Consider the following 21,721-nt stretch of genomic DNA (forward strand, 5'->3'; position numbering starts at 1 on the left):
ATGACAAAAGATGGTGGAACTGGAGATGACATGAAAAACCTCATTAAAAATGCAAATGCTGCCTTCATACAATTGTATCCTATATGACAAAATAGAAATATCAGGTACAAAACAAAAATTCGTATTTTTAATACAGATGACAGTGCTAGTGAAAGCTGTAAAATGGAGAAAAAGATAACACCCTAGTTACAAAGCTTCAATAATAGATGTCTCTGATGCATGATGAATATCTGGTGGCCATAAAAAATGTGAGATGAGCTGCTCTGGCAAATAACAAACCAGATACCTATAGAAGACCAGATACGAGAGAGGAAGTGGGGCTAGTTGGTGTACACATTGAGAAAACCGGATGGAGCCATCGAGAAAAAAGCATTGGAAAGGAATTCACAGGGAACAAGGAAGAGGAGCAGACCTAGGGGTACATAGAAGAGGACATTGGAAGGGGAAGCAAAAAGAGTTGGCAAGACCTGGGCAGAGTTGACGCAAATAGCCAAAGACAGAGACGGAGGGTGAGTTCTCCTGGATGCCCTAAGCCCCCATAGTGTCCAAAGGAATTAAGTCAAGAAATGTACCTGAAACTATTTTATTACAAAATAATATTCATACACTTTCCCATGTAAAGTACCTATCCACTATCATGCCAAGGAATTTATAAGGTTCTGTCTCTTTGATTCAAGTCTCTAAGCTTGACAGTACTATTGTGCACATTAGGTGTTTTGTTTGCTTCTATTTGCATGTGTTTAGTATTATTTACATTCATAAAAGGATTATTTCACCTCAAAAAATTGTTTCCACTTTCCATATTTAGAGAAGTTTGCTACAGAGAGTATTTAAGTAGTCTAGTAGATATACTGTATACTCTAAATATTTTTTGTTTTTAATTAGAGTTGGAATACTGCTTAAAACAAATGAAGTGTCACCTGCATATATTACATCATTTCCACCCACTATTTTGGACGTATCATTTACATATAAGATAGGAAGTAGTGGACTCAGCACTGACCATTGAGGCAATTCATATTTAATGAACTCAGAATTTGAGTAGACATTTGTGATAGTATCAATCATCTTTAATTTTATTTTATTTTCAGACACTGTTTTCTATTTTGCACAAATGATTTTGTGATACTGGCTTCTTTCCCCCTTATACCGTAGCACTTAAGCTTTTCTAATAGTATGTTGTGACATACAAAATTAAAAGCTTTTGAAAGGTCCAGAATCATACCACAAATTTACTTTTGTTCATATAATGCCTTAGTCACACACAGTATAAATTCATCTGTTGGTGTATTGATGGAGCTACCATTCCTAACCCCATACTGGGTATCATTGAAAGTATTACATTTTTCTACAAATTTACTATCTGTCTTTAATTACACATTCTGTTACTTTGAATAAGACAAGTGTAATAATTATTGGTCAGTAATTTTCTGGATCTTCCTTGCTACCTTCTTTGAAAATAGTGATCACTTTACTCTTTTTTTAAAGATATTGGGAATATTCCTTACTCCATGGCTACAGTTATGAGAAAAATCAGTGGCTATACCATCAACTGTAGGCAGTATTTAATTAGTCTAGTAGATATAGCATATGGTCTCTAAGTATTTTTTGTTTTTAATTAGTGTATTGTTTTTATGAATGCAGGTTCATTTGCAGGGAGATGGAACAAACTTTTGGTCTCATGGGGATTACTTTATATGCACACTTTATGTGAATTTTGTGTCAGGAGAGCTCTGCATTATTGATTTGTCCACTACCTCAACATAAGGTTGATTTCAAATATTACTGACTTCTTTTGGGTCCCTGATTTCCTTCCAATTTCTCTTTACAGTTATGTTCCCACTCTTTTTTGTGATCTCTCAAAGGCTTTTGATTGTGTAAATCATGAAATTCTGCTAGACAAACTCAAGTATTGTGGCATGAGTGGGACAGTGCACAAATGGTTTAATTCGTACCTAACTGGAAGAGTGCAGAAAGTTGAAATAAGTAGTTCTCGTAACATGCAAAGATCAGCACATTCCTCAAACTGGGGAACTATCAAGAATGGGGTTCCACAAGGGTCAGTCTTGGGTCCTTTGTTGTTTTTAATATATATTAATGACTTGCCATTCTATATTCATGAAGAGGCAAAGTTAGTTCTCTTTGCTGATGATACAAGTATAGTAATCACACCTGACAAACAAGAATTAACTGATGAAATTGTCAATACTGTCTTTCAGAAAATTACTAAGTGGTTCCTTGTAAACGGACTCTCACTGAATTTTGATAAGACACAGTACATGCAGTTCCGTACAGGGAATGGTATGACGCCATTAATAAATATAGACCTAAATCAGAAGCATATAGCTAAGGTAGAATATTCCAAATTTTTTGGTTTGTGCATTGATGAGAGATTAAATTGGAAGAAACACATTGATGATCTGCTGGAACGTTTGAGTTCAGCTACTTATGCAATAAGGGTCATTGCAAATTTTGGTGATAAACATCTTGGTAAATTAGCTTACTACGCCTATTTTCACTCATTGCTTTCATATGGCATCATATTTTGGGGGAATTCATCACTGAGGAATAAAGTATTTATTGCACAAAAGCGTGTAATCAGAATAATAGCTGGAGTCCACCCAAGATCATCCTGCAGACATTTATTTAAGGATCTAGGGATATTCACAGTAGCTTCTCAGTATATATACTCTCTTATGAAATTTGTTATTAACAACCAAACCCAATTCAAAAGTAATAGCAGTGTGCATAACTACAATACTAGGAGAAAGGATGATCTTCACTATTCAAGATTAAATCTAACTTTGGCACAGAAAGGGATGAATTATACTGGCACTAAAGTCTTTGGTCACTTACCAAATAGTATCAAAAGTCTGACAGATAACCAACAAGTATTTAAGAAGAAATTAAAAGAATTTCTGAATGACAACTCCTTCTACTCCATAGAGGAATTTTTAGATATAAATTAAGAAAAAAAAGAAAGAAAAAAGTATTTAAAAAATAAAAAAAATAAAAATAAAAAATAAAGAAAAACAAAAAAACACAAAAAAATAAAGTTGTTATATTAACTTAAGTATGTTGTTAAATTAACCTAATTATGTCATGTATTAGAAAACTCGACTCGTTCCACATCATTACAAAATATCGTATTCATGATCCATGGAACTAGTATTAATCTAATCTAATCTAATCTAATCTTTCTCATGTCTACACTTTCCCTTTTTTCTTGAAGTGTGATCATATTGTCTCTGTGATATTGTCAGACACTGGAATTTTGTTTATGTGGTAATTTGATTTGGTTTATTTTATCAATTTCTTATATAATCTCTTCTTATCCCTATAGGCACCACAGATTGCCTGTGTTGGATTTATCTGAGATTGTTTATACATAGGTTCTAGTTCTTCCCTCTTTCGTTTTACATGCGGTGACCCAATTTTTATTGTAATTAATATTTGTATTCCTACATACTTAAGGACATGGAAGATCTACGTAATACACTCACATTCATTCAGAAAAAATAAAGAACACCTTGAATGACTAGACATGTTGTTGTTGTTGTTGTTGTTGTTGTTGTTGTTGTGGTCTTCAGTCCTGAGACTGGTTTGATGCAGCACTCCATGCTACTCTATCCTGTGCAAGTTTCTTCATCTCCCAGTACTTACTGCAACCTACATCCTTCTGAATCTGCTTAGTGTATTCATCTATTTGTCTCCCTCTACGATTATTATCCTCCACACTGCCCTCCAATGCTAAATTTGTGATCCCTTGATGCCTCAGAACATGTCCTACCAACAGGTCCCTTCTTCTTGTCAAGTTGTGCCATAAACTCCTCTTCTCCCCAATTCTATTCAATACCGCCTCATTAGTTACGTGATCTACCTATCTAATCCTTCCACCTCTCCGCTTTCCCTTCTTTGCTTAGAACTGGATTTCCATCTGAGCTCTTGATATTCATACAAGTGGTTCTCTTTTCTCCAAAGGTCTCTTTAATTTTCCTGAAGGCAATATCTATCTTACCCCTAGTGAGATAAGCGTCTACATCTTTACATTTGTCCTCTAGCAATCCCTGCTTAGCCATTTTGCACTTCCTGTTGATCTCATTTTTGAGACGTTTGTACTCCTTTTTGCCTGCTTCATTTACTGCATTTTTATATTTTCTCCTTTCATCAATTAATTTCAATATTTCTCCTGTTACCCAAGGGTTTCTACTAGCCCTCATCTTTTTACCTATTTGATCCTCTGCTGCCTTCACTACTTCATTCCTCAAAGCTACCCATTCTTCTTCTACTGTATTTCTTTCCCCCATTCCTGTCAATTGTTCCCTTATGCTCTCACTGAAACTTTGTACAACCTCTGGTTTAATCAGTTTGTCCAGGTCTCATCTCCTTAAATTCCCACCTTTCTGCAGTTTCTTCAGTTTTAATCTACAGTTCATAACCAATAGATTGTGGTCAGAGTCCACATCTGCCCCTGGAAATGTCTTACAATTTAAAACCTGCTTCCTAAATCTGTCTTACCATTATATAATCTATCTGATATCTTCTAGTACCTCCAGGGTTCTTCCATGTATACAACCTTCTTTCATGATTCTTGAACCAAGTGTTAGCTATGATTAAGTTATGTTCTGTGCAAAATTCTACCAGACAGCTTCCTCTTTCATTTCTTTCCCCCAATCCATATTCACCTACTGTGTTTCCTACTCTCGAATTCCAGTCACCCATGCCTATTAAATTTTCGTCTCCCTTCACTACCTGAATAATTACTTTTATCTCATCATACATTTCATCAATTTCTTCATCATCTGCAGAGCTAGTTGGCATATAAACTTGTACTACTGTAGTAGGTGTGGGCTTCGTGTCTATCTTGGCCACAATAATGCGTTCACTATGCTTGTAGTAGATTACCTGCACTCCTATTTTTTTTATTCATTATTAAACCTACTCCTGCATTATCCCTATTTGATTTTGTATTTGTAACCCTGTATTCACCTGACCAAATGTCTTGTTCCTCCTGCCACTGAACTTCACTAATTCCCACTATATCCAACTTTAACCTGTCCATTTCCCTTTTCTAACCTACCTGCCCGATTAAGGGATCTGACATTCCACACTCCGATCCGTAGAATGCCAGTTTTCTTTCTCCTGATAATGACGTCCTCTTGATCCCCGCCCAGAGATCTGAATGGGGGACTATTTTCCCTCCGGAATATTTTACCCAAGAGGACGCCATCATCATTTAACCATACAGTAAAGCTGCATGTCCTCGGGAAAAATTAAGGCTGTAGTTTCCCCTTGCTTTCAGCTGTTCGCAGTACCAGCACAGCAAGGCTGTTTTGGTTAGTGTTACAAGGCCAGATCAGTCAATCATCCAGACTGTTGCCCCTGTAACTACTGAAAAGGCTGCTGCCCCTCTTCAGGAACCACACGTTTGTCTGGCCTCTCAACAGATACCCCTCCGTTGTGGTTGCACCTACGGTACGGCCATCTGTATCGCTGAGGCACACAAGCCTCCCCACCAACGGCAATGTCTACAGTTCATTGAGGGGGGGGGGGGGGGGGGGGGGTGACTAGAGATAGGACATTCATATTCACAGGACATATATGTTAATATGTTCTGCAGGAATGATTGGCATTTGAATCATGTCAACCCATGGGTTCAAGTTCAACATTAATATCGCAGCCCCACACAACCTGCTGGTAAGATATACCTCAGCCCTTGTTTTCACTATAAACTGAAGGTAATGGATCAATGTGACGTGAGCAGATGTGGAGGATGCTTCGCAGACATTTGCGCAGTTCGTACCATCAACTCAGTGAGTTTGAAAGAGGGGGGATTACAGAAATCGGCAAATGTGATATACCCATCCAGGAAATTGCTGCTCATGTGGGGCAAAGTGTTTTGGTAGTCTAACAGGTGAGTGCAAAATGGTTTACGAAAGGCCATAGAACAGTTCAGGTTGCAGCACACAGACACCACCCCAACCCCCCCCCCCCCCCCCCCACCCTCCAAGTAAATCAACACCTCATCTGAACTACGTTGCAGAACAGATCTGAGTCCTCCTTGGCTCCAGTGGAACAGTGTAACACAGAGTACGTTATCAGGGTTGACAGCCCATCATCATTTATTAAAGCGTAGGTTACCTACGTGTCATCCACTTCTCTGCCTAACTTTGACTAATATGCAGAAACATGCTAGGCACAATGCCATATGGAATGATACCACTGGGCACAGGAATGGCATCAGATAGTGTTTTTGGATTAATCCATATTCTGTCTGTTTGAAAATGATGGCCAAATTTTGGTTTGCCACAGACAGTGGGAGGGCATCACACTGACTGCATTTTCACAAGACACAATGCCAACTCAAGGCCTTATGGTGTGGTGTGCTATTGAGTACAACAACAAATCACAGTTTTTGGGTGTCAAGGCCACTGTGACCAGTATGATCTACATGAATGACATCCTGTGACCCATAGCCATGCCCTTTCTACTCAACACCCAAGACAATATTTCAGCAAGACAATGCACTACTACCTGTTGTTGTATGAACATGTGCCTTATTGGAGTCACAGGCTATCAACATTTTGCCCTGGCCTGTCAAATCACCAGACTTGTCACCACTTGAAAATGTGTGGGATATGGTGAAATGACAGGTGCATCACTGTGAACCAATGCCAACCACCACAGATGAATTTTGGAACCAGAGGAATGCAGCATGGATGGCTATGTCACAGGACTCCATTCACACCTTATACACATTGATGCCAGCAAGCATGGAACGACTTATCACGGCCCATGGTGGAGCCTGCACCTAGTAGGCAACATGACACTCGCTGAACCGAGGTGACAAACTCTACTCATTTCTGCAGAACATACTAATGCACATGTCCTGTGAGTATGAACATCTTATCTCTTGTCATTCAAGGTGTTCTGTTTTTCTGAACATGGGTGTAGAATAATATTTTGCAGAATGATTCTCATTGCTTATTTATGTCTGCTGTTTGGTATACATCGATTCAGTCTTTAGATGGCATAGATTTGCTTGCTTTGTTTGTTGTAACTCTAAATACATTCCCTGACATTGTTACTCTTCTCTGCATTTGAAGACAGCAGTGGGGAATATGAGAATGCATTTAAGTTAAATACATTTGAGAGGAATAATAAATGAAAGCAGATAACACATCTGTAATGAAATCAGAGGATACCAAAATCATTACCAAACTAAGTAGGCAGTAAATAGTTATTTGGGGAGAAAGGGGAAACAGATGGTAGAACAATATTATGAAGTGTATAAAAGAATATTGTTTAAGAGCACAAACGTTTACAGCAACATCTGGAAGTTATGTTAGCCAAAACAGTACATTGAAGAATTCATAAAATATACACATGGAAATTTCAGACCCTGTGGGAAATAAGAATGCATTCAGAAAGCTCAAGAAAATATTTATTTCTGTAGCATCCAAAGTAGAGTAAGAAAAGAACTAGCAACCTGTGACAAGTGATAATGTTTGGTTTGTGGGGTGCCAAACTTAGCACCCACACAAATTTCTAATCTTTACTTAGTCCAATGTCACCACTTTCATGAATTATGATGAAATGATGAGGGCAACAGTCCCTGGGCAAAGAAAATCTCCAAACCCGGCTGGGAGTCTAACCTGGGACCCCATGGTCCAGAGGCGGCAACGCTAGCCAGTAAATCATGAGCTAGGGAACCTGTGACCAATGCTAGAGGGTGAAGGTCAGTGACCTGACCTAAGGGGGATATGAAAAATAGTTAACCAAGAGAAACTGTGGAAATTGTTACAGTACATTTATGTGGGTCATTACTTAAATAAATTCAAAAAGGAGATTTTGCTGTATATTTATCATGACTGATTTATTTTTGAAATTTACAGATTTATATCCACTCAAGAAAGTGACTAGCAGGAACATAGTTCTGAAAATCTAGAGAGACTAACCATAAATATAGGTATCCACAAGGGATTTTAGTCTGATAAGTTATGTGGAGAACTTGTTTTAAGGATGAAATTACCAACCATAATCTGATATCTGCCCCCTTGCACAGATACATACGAGAGAAGTATGGTTACGCAGGACATATGCAAGCAAGAATATCACAAAGTAGATACAGTACATCAGTAGTTTTGAAGATATTTTAAACAGCCTGCAACATACTTCTGCTGGTTTCTCTCCTTAAAAAAATTTTACATAAAAAACCACCTCACTTAATAAATTAGTTGATTGCATTTCCAAGAGCATTACTCCACAAGAAAGATAAGAAATTGTCCATAAAACTGGAAAGATAAGGGGAAATAAGAAGAATGTAACAGAAAGTTGAACCCAACCCATTTTAAAAGAGGTGATCTGGTTCTAATCAAAACAGATGAAAACTCCGAATCCATCTATGAGGAATTAAGGAAATTCACTTATATTTATACTGGCCCATTCAAAGTACTGGAGAACACTAATACATATACTTACAGACTCAAATGCCCAAGATTTTGATTTGAGAAATGAAAACAAACTGATAACACATATGCAGGTAACCAATTTAAGTAACAGGGTAATCTTGAGTCATTTATATCCTACATTTTTGCTAGCACTGTTTTATTTTATGTGACATCACCCTCATGGATGCCTATAGTCTTTGTATGTTGTGTGTGTGTGGTGAGCACAAGGTTTGCTAGCTATGTAGCGTTCTCTCTTCCATTTTAATTTTCGCAGGCTGCATCTTATTCAAGTTGTATCAGCTAAATTCTGTCACTGCCCCGCCACCACCCCGCCACCCATATATCATCATCAGAAGTCACTATGTCAGTCACAGACTTCCATTACGATGACAGTACTGGTACAGTACCTAAAGATTTTTGTGACTGTTCCACTGTTGTTCTCATTTGTGATCTATGATACCACATTTGTATGTTTATTATGAGTTATGGAATCACCTGGTTGTTGCTGAAACTTTTATCCGTTTTCCTGGAACTATTGCATATTTTAAAAACCAAAATGTTATCTTGTGCCAAGTACCATATCATACAACTGGCATACCCTCTTCCCTCTTGTGCCTCCATGGATATACACTGTAGTTGGGTTTGAGTATCATGTGATTTATACACAGTATAACCAGATCAGAAAAAGCCTTCCGAGTGCCCAGAATTTTAACCTATGAAAGAATTTATACTCAATTATCTGTTCTATTAGACAGCTGTAACTGTGATGTCAGTTTGTATCACTTCAAAACTAATGAAAGAGAGTAAGATATTAAATATTAGCTACTAATATATGTTTTGTATTATTCACTCGCTGATATGAAAAGGATAGTATATCATGGCAGTCAGCTGCAACTGTAAACAAACAAGAACTTAGATGGACCAAGGGGAGAGAAACAGTGTGGGGTAATAAGACCTATCTCCCCCACAAAATGTTGCCATCCTATGTCTGTGTTATATCCTTCTACAAAAGCAGAACTGACAGAACAATCATAGGGATTGGTTTGATTTCTTTTGCTGTTTAAGTTGCATTCAATTCCCTTTAAGCACCGTGATTAGTCTCTGCACTCATTTAAAAGTAAGGAAAAAACATCCAATCCACAACAAAAAGCATCTGGTAGTGGCTATAGCACAATTGTTTGCTGCTGTTGGCAGTGGTAGTTCGCACCCAACCTCTACTGGTATCTTGTGCAACCACAGTTCGAAACACTCCCCAACTAAAACTGTCATGATATAGTGTCCCCACACTATTGTTTATTGTATGATGGGATGAATGTGTCTTGGACTCTATACTTTCACATTATTTACAGAATAGATCTAGAAGGTTATAGGATCTTATGCTAAGAATTATTTTTGCTTTATGTTAATGGGAACTTCTGCTATGTCTAAGAACTTATTAGCAATGGCAGGGAATGCTTAGTTGAAGAGAATGTTTTGCATGACAGTAAATAGGACATATAGCAATGTGCAACAATTTCAGTGTAGTATCAACTAGATGATACATTGTATTGCTTAATAATGATGCTAGGGTAAGATAAAATGACATATTAGGATACACATGTCAACCAACCAAAACTGTTATCAGTAGATTGGATGGTTAAGGAGTGAACAGTGTTCTGGCTATAATGATCTTGAACTGTCAGATAGTTAAGGATTGTATAAACTTTTAAATAGTTTCAATCTACATTAGTATTTTGCTTTTTCGTCAGTGTCAGATACTTTATATTAGAAAATACCTAGCAGTAAATATAATATAGTGGCATATCTAGCAGGTACAAGGAGTAAAACAACTAGCAGTGTAAAATTTGGGACAAATGTTAGTTAAGCTGGCAATTTCTTTGCCAAAATTATAAACTACTTTTTCCGCTTGTCAACTTTCACCCTAATACAGGTAAGGATAGTATACATGATGATTTACAAACCTATTATGTAATTTTCAAACCCAAGAATGTCATATGATAGAAGTAAGTGTCAACAGGAGGGTCAGAAATCTATGCTTTCATTGATTGAATACCATTAGTAGAAGCAGCTGGCATTTAATGCTGAGGTACAAATTACCAGGTGTGGGATGATACTTTTGTGAGAAATTTTTCCTATTTTATACTCTTTAAATATGGATGTCGTCTTACCCAGGAAGACCAGATCTACCTGCAGAGCTAAAAATAGAATATATCTATGCTTTCAACACAATTGACCTTTATTTACTTATTTTCAAGTTAATACATAATGACTGCCATGAGATATAATATGTTCATGTACTCTTTATAAATACACAAAATAGCTGGCTAAACGAATTTTCTATCTGGTTTCAAGCTGGTAATAAAGAAAGTGTGGCACCTCTGGTGTAAAGTCCATATCTTTGGACTCCATCATCTTTGATTTATCTTTGTCTATGCTCTCTTGGCGTGCTACATTTGTACTGCCATGTTGTATTTGCTAAATAAATTTATATATTTGATGTCTAAAGTGTGTTATTACCACCCTAACACACCTAATAGCCACAGGTGACCCTGACATCATCTTAGTGTGTTTGCAAGTTATTTTGTGCTGCTTTTCAACATTAACAGACTTTGTGTGCCAGCCCACATTGTCTTTGGAACAATGAATCTACCAGTGTCTTTGTGTGCTGGTGCCTCACACCCTATTAACTGTTCTTGCACATTTACAAGTGTACGTAATGTGCATTTGGTTAAAAGTGAACAATTATTTATGCCCAGCCACACCGGCGGCCACCTAACCTTAACCGGCTCAACATGGCCACCTTCACCTTCATGCATAGCAGCTCAACAAAGGCCACAACAACATGGACAGCGTACATCGCCCAGTGACATTGAACGATAACCCAGTGAAGGACGTTGTGGTTTCCCCCTCAGCTATGCAGTCTCCTTCGGTTTGGTTTGATGTGCTGATGATGTTTGAGAACTGTAATTCAAACATACCAATGCAAGGAGTCACACATTCTTATATGCCTAATGTCACAACATTCCTCCCCCCCCCCCCCCCCCCCCCACCCTGTTCACCTTGACCACACCAGTTTTCATGACCGTCACTCTGTGGTCACAACATGATCGCCCTCTGCGCACTTTCTTAATGGCACCAGCTGTTCCGCCTGCGCTGGTTACTGTATCAGCATGACTTTGCTCTCCACCTCCTTGGCTATGCTTTCCCCAAGTGCATCTCTGCTTAAGTGTATTACTACACAGCTCTCTGATTTGCTGGACATTAGCCCGCAAATCTACGAGCTCCGCACACAGAATGAGGCCCGCATTGGTGGCGCCTCTGCTGAATTGCCACACACATGGGGTACGATTCAAAGCCTGGCCGCAGAGTTGCAACAAGGTGAACCAACACTTGCATCTATTGTGTTTTCGTGCTACATTGCTCCTGTGTCGAGCTCTCTTCCAGCAGCTGCTGTTTCTGCGTTATTGTGGACAATTCTACAGGACGTTCATGTTCTCGCTTTGCAGGATTCCTCACATTGCATAGCTTCTGAGCCATGTTGTCCCCTGTCTGCAGCTGACACCCTGCCATCACTGTTCTGGCCTGGCAAGGTCAGTGAACCATCATCCCTTCTGCCCCCTGTCTCCTGTCTTGCTGCTACAATTAAGAAAGAATTCAGCAACTAAAGAGATTAGAAAGGACTTTCGTGATGCATTTGTGTTAAAACTATTTATAAGAAACAGATTTTCTTGGATAATTTCGACAAATTGAATGTGGAATGCTCTAACTGGATTAAAAAAAAGGAAAGTTGTTTGACATGTTGCCACTATGTTGTGTGACAGAGGCAGTGAATTTACAAATTTTCAATTTGTGACACACCACAAAGCTATCCCCAATAAAAAAGTAATCAGTAAACAAAACTGTTCACACAGAAAATGCAAAGTCTCACATTAGGCATTTTCGACATGTACAGCCGCATCAAAATCTGTGGTGACACTTTTGATCCATTAATGCCCACATTTTGTTATAGTGGCAAAATATGATCATACTAGCAAAACATACCACACACATCATCTTGAAATACACTATGTGATCAAAATATCTGGACACTTGGCTGAAAATGGCTTACATGTTCAGTAATGCTGGAATTCAATACAATGTTGGCTCACCCTTAGCCTTGATGACAACTTCCACTCTCACAGGAACTCATTCAGTCAGGTGCTGAAAGGTTTCTTAATGAATGGCAGTCCATTCTTCAAAGAGTGCTGCACTGAGGAGAGGTATCAACATCGGTCAGTGAGATCTGGCATGAAGTCAGCATTCCAAAACATCCCAAAGGTATTCTATAGGATTCAGGTCAGCACTCTGTACAGGGCAGTCCATAACAGGGATGTTATTGTCATGTAACCACTCCACAACAAGCCGTGCATTATGAAGAGGTGCTCGATTGTGTTGAAAGATGCAATCGCCATCCCTGAGTTGCTTTCCAACAATGTGAAACAGAAAGGTGCTTAAAACATCAATGCAGACCTGTGTTGTGATAGTGCCTTGCAAAACAACATAAAAAACACAACCACACCATAACACCAAGCCTCCGAGTTTTACTGTTGGCACTACACATGCTGGCAGATGACGTTCACCAGGCATTTGCCATACCCACACCCTGCCATCGGATTGCCACATGGTGTAGCATGATTTGCCACTTCACACAATGATTTTCCACTGTTCAGTCATCCAATGTTTATGCTCCTTACACCAAGCGAGGCATTTACCAGCATGATGTGTGGCTTATGAGCAGCCGCTGAACCATGAAGCCCAAGTTCTCTCCCCTCCTGTATAACTGTCATAGTACTTGCAGTGGATCCTGATTCAGTTTCGAATTCCTGTGTGATGGTCTGGATAGATGTCTGCCTATTACCCATTATGACACTCTGCAATTGTTGGCAGTCTCTGTCAGTCAGCAGACAAGGTCGACCTGTATGCTTTTGTGCTGTACATGTCCCTTCATGTTTCCACTTCTCTATCACATCAGAAAAGTGGAACTAGGTAAGTTTAGGAAAGTGTAAATCTTGCATACAGACTTATGAAACAAGTGTCACCCAATCACTTTATCACATTCGAAGTTTGTGAGTTCTGCAGAGGGCCCCATTCTGCTCTCTCATAATATCTAATGACTACTGAGGAGTATCTGGCAGTAGGTGACAGCACAATGCCCCTAATATGAAATGTGTGTTTTTGGGGGTATCTATATACTTTAAATCACATAGTGTATATAGTAAATTGACTGACATATGTCCAGAATGAAATTTTCCCTCTGAAGCAGAGTGTACATCGATATGAAAATTCCTGGCAGATTAAAACTGTGTGCCAGATAGACTTGAACTCTGAACTTTTGACTTTTGCAGGTAAGTGCTCTACTGACTGAGCTACCGAAGCATGACTCATGACCTATCCTTACAGCTTTACTTCTGGCTAGTACCTCATCTCCTACTTTCCCAACTTCACAGAAGCTCTCCTGTGAATCTTGCAAGACTAGCACTCCTGGAAGAAAGGATACTAGTTTGCAAAAACATTCTGTGAAGTTGGGAAGGTAGGAGACAAGATACTTGAGGAAGTGAAGCTGTGCAGATGGGTCATAAGTCATTCTTTTGTAGCTCATTCAATAGAGCACTTGCCCACAAAAGGCAAAGGTGCCGCATTGGAGTCTTGGTCTGGCACACAATTTTAATCTGCCAGGAAGTTTCAGTAATAGATTTGGTCTGAAGGAGGTGTTAGTGGAACTATGTAGGTAGCACTCAAACACTGAGCATGGCCATCACTCATTGAATCAGAGTTCAGTTTTGCCATCTGGCCAATATTTTTATGTGCCTCATTGTAGTAGGTGCTAAAGGCCTTTCTGTGGTAGCTTCTCTTGTTTTGATAAGTACAACTCAGATGCATACTGTTAGTAGATTTTTGGAGAACTATTGTAGTGCATGCTAGAAAAACTGTATCAAAAATTTCCCACATTTTTAAATGAAATTCAGCCAAGTTTAAGGATATCTGTTTTATAGGAGTGAGAGAAAAGAATTATGTTGAGGAGAAATGGTTTTAGATCAACTGGACTTCCAGAAAAATCTTATCTTTTATGAAGCTTGCATTTCAAATGTAGAAAAGCGTAACTAACCAAATAATGGTTCAGTTCTTTGGCATGAATGAAACTAGTTAATGATGTACTTTTTGTCAAATTACACATTCAAACGTATGTGCCAAGTTCAACAGCACTCCTTTTGCCTGTTCATTTGAGAACATAAATTCACTAACACACTCAAGTTTGTCAACAGTAAGGCCCAGATTAAGTTGCTAAAGACAAAATTTTCTCTTTGTGCACAGAGCTGTACACAGAGGTAGCAGACAGAATGAGAATGCAGATGCAGCAGTAGCAATAAGTAAGATGAAACTGAACAAACAAATGTTCAATGAGCAACTCATAAATTTTGGTTAAATGTAAGCGTAGGCTTCCGCGGCCGTTGTCTTCTTCAATAAAATTCTTCAGGGTATCAGACCACATCGTCATAATTTAAAATGCGCCAACGTTTCGGCCAGCGTTGCAGCTAGCCTTCATCAGGGCCTTACGTTAACTGCTTAATGAACACACTTGGTTCCTTAAATAGCTGCACGAGAAAACCGTGTCGTTACTTGATTGGCTGTAAAAGGAGGAGGAGGAGGAGGAGGAGGAGGGGTGAAAGGTATGCTTTATTGGTGTTTCCTTTATTATCTGTCATTGGCTGAAATAGCTGTTTTCTATTGGTCTTTATATTAATCCACCCCATTGGAGGAGACGGACGAATAGCGAACAGGTGATGGCTGTGACGTCACACCTAAATTTTGGTCTTTACATACATTTACTAATATGCTGGGAAAAATAAGTTTAACTATCCAATACAATGGGTCGGAATAGGATGTTCAAATCCTGTCACAATATTTATTAAAACCTGGCTGAATGTGCATATGATTGGAAAGAGATAACCAGGTACAAAACTGCATTATCTTCCAATGAACAAAATGAGACTAGAATATCTTTCTCCAATCCAAAGTCTATTTTCTTCCTCTATAATTTGCAAGGAAAATGGAATTCAGTTTTGTTAATATCTGGATATGAACCTGTAGACGCCAGATGATTGAATGCACTACTCTTTCATACTGTGATTAGAATTTAACTGGATAAAATGAACATGTTTCGATTAGACTTTCTCTTTTATTTAAAGAAAAGATACTGTAATTACTAAATACATTTTTGAATACAGAGGAGAGATGACTGTTACAGGAGAGTTAGCTTATGTGTGAAAGCTTGATATTGGCCAAAGCAAGTTTTCAGCTCTGTTGGGAAGTACCAAAGCTTAGTTCTCACAACACCAGAGGCATACAGCAGTGCAATAAGACCATTACAGGGCCAGATTTTGTGGAGATGCCTTGATTTTAAAAGTGTTGAATTTCACATTTTTTTTAAAGTGTGTGCTTTTATGACTAACATCTGAAGATGAGTAGTTGATACAGCAATATTCATACAATTATGTTCTTCAAGAAGTATGCTTTTATTCATTATAATGCATTGCCTTCAAACTGAACAGCATAACTATAAAGCTGTATTTCTAGTATAAGATGGGTTATTCCTAGTAAGCAATATCATAGGTATCCTAATACATGACAGTATCACATATCAGGACTTTGTATCTCATATTAAGGTTACTTCATCTTGGCAGCATAGCAACTGGATTCAGACTCATATTTTCACTAAGTGGTTTAACAGTTTTGTGAACTCTGAACCTATCTGGTGGTGACCCTGTTGAGCCAACATTTGATGGGCACCATATCACATTTGCGTGGTAGACAAAGGAAGACAAAACCATGTCCACCTCATCTGTTTATTTCCCTGTCCCCCACATAAGACAGCCACTTGTATGGAATTCATAGAATGATTTAAAACACATGATCCCTAATAAATAGAAACCTGGTGGAAAAATAATCCATATCAAGTAGCAACCTCATTTATCATGATGTGGTTATTTGGAGTGCATTTGATATCTCCTTTTTCCTCTTCCCCTTTCTCCTTCCACCATTTCTTCTATTCCTTCCTTCAATAAACAGTCCCTCCTCAAATAATGTCCAATCCAATCCAGTTCCATTTTCTCTTTCTGATGACTGTCAGCATGTTTCTTTCTTCTCCAACTCTTCTTAACGCTTCTTCATTCCTTACTCAGTCTTCCCATTTCATTTTTTCCATTCTTCTCCATATCTACATCTCTAGTGCCTCCAATCTTCTTTCTTCACCCTTCCTCAAGGTCTCCACACCATACAGTGTGAGGGAAGAGGATATAGTTGTAGGTAAACAACTAGAATTCTCTCAGATACAGATTTATTAGCACTTCACTCCTACACAGATACCAGTCCAGAGGCTAACTGCTATTAGTGGCCAACATCCTCCCAAAGCCCCCTTCTCAAAGCTAGCACACATATACACTGAACAAATATCAATATTTATGGCACTCTACGCCACAAGTGCAACACTCCAGATGTAACATTTGGCAAGTCTTTTTCTCCGATCTTTGTTTAGTGGTCCACAAAGTAGGTTGGACAATATCAAAGGAGATGAATATTCAGAAATGAAAAGACTGGCTACTAGTAGTAGTAGTAGTAGTAGTAGTAGTAGTAGTAGTGTATCCTATGTGGGCGCAGCAACAGTGGAAAATGTAATTAATAGTCTTTGGAAAACTCCCACATAACAAGCATATACTTAAGCTACAATAAGATTGCAATACACCAGGAGTTTGACATAAAAGATGCAAACAGCAGAGTGTATGTGAGTCTAATATTGGTATCCAGTGAGCTTCCAAAATCAGCAAGCGACACCAGGAGCCGCCTGATCTATTAAAAATCAGTGTGTTCTGAAACTTGAATAGTTATCAACATCTTGACACAGTTCAAAGAGAGTAAAGCTTTAATAGCATCAAACATGACAGAAGTGAAATGTTGACATTAGAAAGAGCTTTTGGATGCCCTGACTCCACTTCTTTTTTATAATAAATGCAGAAAATGTTGGAGAGGATTTAAGAAAGACATGATTATTTTTGGGTTTAGCTGTTCTTATAGTGGTTAATATTAAGTGTTTTCTCCAACTGTCTCATATTAGGACACCATTCCTATTACTACTCAAAATTACTTTTTCAAATTTGTGTGTATTAAGTGTTAGAAGGAATTCAGAAAATAAAATGTGAAGTCCAATGATTTCATGTAGATTTCCAAGTAACAAACATACTGTTGTAACAAATACATTTAAGTGAAATAGTGTGAACACTGTAAAGTTTCATCAGGGATGAGGCTAGTATGAGGCCCACCCACATTATCAGCAATAACCTGCCTCATCTGATGAGTTATGGATGTGGTCAGCCTCTGAAAAAATGTCTAATCATCCATGGTACTTTCCCCTGTATCCAGAAATAGGTTAACACCAGTCATTTATAACTCATTTGGCTTTACACATGAACAGTTTAAACTAGATTCATATATAACACTGCATGCATGTAAGTCAGTAATTCATAATTGTAAATCCATTTATTTCACAGAAAGAACAATACAGCTCATTCAAGAACATTATCAATGTCCGTCAGAGCTGCAAAGGCAGCCATGCAACTAGTTTACTATAATATACTGTGTATAAATGTGTGACCTGTTTTACTTAGTTTTTCTGTTATTTTATGATGTGTTAAAAGTTGAAAGTTTTCTTTATAATTTGTAATGTCAATTACTTTCCTAATATATTGACAAGTTCAAACGGAAGAGTGTTTCTTATGTCTTTCATTCTGGAAATTAAGTCCTGACATTACACGCCACTATCCAGGCCAGCAATCAGCAGACAGATACACCAGTTTTGTGAAGGAAAAATAAACAGATGAATATTATATGCAGTCAATTTCAAACTGAAAACTGCACTGTCAATTAAAAAGTTATGCGACACATATTTGTCAAAAAGTTATGTCACTAAGTATGATTCATGTTTGCATTTCTTTGGATCTCACACTAACACTTCATCTCCTACAAGCTGTCTGGACTGGAGGAGAACTGCTTAAACTAAGACTCTTCAATTCATCTACATAGATGCATCTACCTTGGTAACAGCTCCTTACATGGAATATACCATTGAGGCAATTTGGGGAAACTACATCTTTAAACTTATTGTGCTAATGTAGGAAGTCACAACCTAGCTTGGTCCAAGATTTCCACTTGAATGGAAGCCAGGGGACCCAGATCTATTCTCAGTGCAGTATTACAGATTCTGTGTTTCATTAAAACTAAAGTCTGTCTTCTCAACCTTCTGTTCAAGTCACTGGAATGATCCAAGCATGTCTTCTGAGCCCAGACAAAAGAAATTACTTGTATCAACATACATCACAATCTGTACCTCACTGCATACTTTTCTCATAATGGAAGCTGAAACATGCTATCAGATATGTTGAAAAAGGCTCCCAGGTGTTCAGACTGAGTGCACAAGGCAAGCATTCCTAATCTGTAACACCATTTACCTTGCTATTTGCCATATATTCTCATAGCCATTGATTAACAAAGCCCTACCTTCTTGCACTTTTTTTCCAATGGTGGGACATAGTAGGCTTCCTAGCAGGTGAGGTGTGTGTCACTATTGGGTTTCAGTTTGATCCTGAGACAGCACTTCTAACTGGTTTTAAGACTGATGGGTGTAGCAGCCAGAGTTCTTCACAGTTCCTGACTCACATGTAACCCTAAACAATCCACTGAGATGCCACTCATGGGCAGTCTGATGAGTGGTCATAGATCCTCTGTTTCCTAGATAGGAGACGGAGGATACTGCTTGGAAAGAAGGAAGGCAGGTTAATATTTATTGCCTCATCAATAATGATGCCTTTATAGTGAGCACAAGCTTGGGTGGAGGAAGGGAATAAGCAATGTCCTTTCCAAATAATAATTTCAGCATTCATGTTAAGCAATTTAAGAAAATTATGGAAGACCTAAGTTTGGCTAGGTGGACAGAGATTTGAACTTGTATTTGGCTGAAACATGCATCCGCTGTTGTTCTGTTGCACCACCTCACTCAATGACAGCACTTGTGATATCTTAAGCATCTAATTTTCAGTGGCTTGGCAGCTCCAAATCATTTGAAAGAGGTCACAGCAATTACCAGCTGTTTACAGACAGCAACTAATTCATCACATACCCAAGAACAGTACACGAAGTGGTGTCACATTTTGACTAGCACATTGCTTCACTGAGCAGTAAACAATTAGGGCTTATCTTGAAATTAAGTTCTCGAATTCCATGTTTTAATATCAGAATATGAAATATTACAGGGCAACAAGTTCCCCCGAAAGAACTTAAGTGATTAATACCTTTAATATCCAAGGAAGTGACTGATTGATGAAACATACTCCTAAAATCCTGGTAGAATAAAACTCTGCCAGACAAAGAGCTGAACCTGAGAACATGCCACTCCCAAGTCACACTGTTGATGACTGAGCTACCAATGTACAAATGATGATCCACCCTCACAACTCCACTTCCACTAGTAATTCTCTCCTACTTAACAAACTTCTGAGAATTTCTGAATATGTTTCAGGACTAGAACTACTAGAAGAAAGTCTTGAGTTGTGTATGGATGGCTAGGTCCATAAGAGCAATGACCACAAAAGACAAAGTTCTGGGTGAGAGTCCCTGTCTGGCACAATTTTAATCTACCAGGAAGTGTTACAAACTTGTGTTTAAAATTTACTGATTTCCTGAAGCTACCTAGGAAACTGAGCCTCAAACTCTTGTTGAGGTTATTATTACTAAACAAAACCTTACAAAAACTGAAAAAAATAAGCACTGCTGTTGAGGGGGGAAGCTACATGAAACAAGACATGACACTTGAAGTACAAGCAGAACACACAATTATCTCATAGCAGTCTATTCCATAACAGCTACATTTACATCATGATCAGGAACTATTAAAGCCTTACAAAGAAAAAAAAATTGTCAAAGAGCATAGAACATTGGTAATATTGCACTAATTACACAAATACCTACACTAAAAATATGGAGAAATGGTTTTCCAAACCAGGTATTGCTACCAAAATTTGTGGAATGCATAACTACGCCTTGCAACTGTTGAGATAATTAGTTGAGAGGTAGTCACAGTTTTAATCATCACCTCAGAAAGCTCTAGACATGACCATGAAAATTGTTTATGGTGTTCATTATGCATATATTCACCATTCAATGCAACACATTTTCCCAACATTGGAAGTCTTCCAAATGAGGTGGCAAAAATGCCATAAGTTATGTAATAAATGTGAGGCAACCAGTAGCAATTGGGTTAACTAATATAGCAGAACTACTGGTCAGCAACTCAGTTCTCTGCTGCATGACTATTGTTGCAGCAATTCACTCTGTCACTGTAGGCACCATCTTATTTTCTATTCACAGCTACCAGGCAGTGAAGTGTACATTTTCCATATTTTATGTCTCAATTTTTCAGTCATGAGTAACCCACCTGGATCTTTCCCACAAGCATATGGTTTTGGGATTTGGTACTGTGCAGTAAACAGTAAAATTACAAATTTACTTCATGTATTATTACCACCACCACCGTAACTAGTAGGTTATAATAAATTTATTTATTGTAAGGCACCAGAGAATGAAAATATTTTAAGACAGGCAGAGCTTTACCTTAAATACAGTGCCCTGTCTAACTACTTGTTTTAGAAGCTTGCTCTTTGTTTGTGACATGCCTCTAATGAGATCATGATCTGTAAATGAGTGTGCAGAATTCGTCAAATAATTTTTCTTGTTAGTGATAAACTTATTATTTTAGATTAAATTTATCAAATGCCAATGATGTTAAATTTAATTATAAATATAATTACTATGGAGATGGTGCTGCCATCTCTACGTAAGTTTTTCAGTAGACATTAATTACTAATTCCTCTCTTTTTTGCTTAGAGATTACAGAATAGATTTACGTTTAGAGATAGGTCTGTTTGAGGCTAGTATTAGATTGTCACACTAACAAAAGATGGAACAACTTCACTTACTCATTAGATATGCATCCAGTGTGGACGAGTGGGTTTTCAGACTTCCTGAATAGCTTATGACGCTTCCTCCTGTAGAAGGGATTGGCTGTTTTCTTTTCCAGCTGCTCTTCATCTGCTTCAGAGTGAAGAACAACCATTCAAATAAGTTCAACACTGGAAACACAATACTAAAGCATTTATTTCCACTTATGAATGTATACCAGTAACTCA

The sequence above is a fragment of the Schistocerca piceifrons genome, chromosome 8 (genome assembly GCF_021461385.2).
Source record: "Schistocerca piceifrons isolate TAMUIC-IGC-003096 chromosome 8, iqSchPice1.1, whole genome shotgun sequence".
NCBI lineage: Eukaryota > Metazoa > Arthropoda > Insecta > Orthoptera > Acrididae > Schistocerca > Schistocerca piceifrons.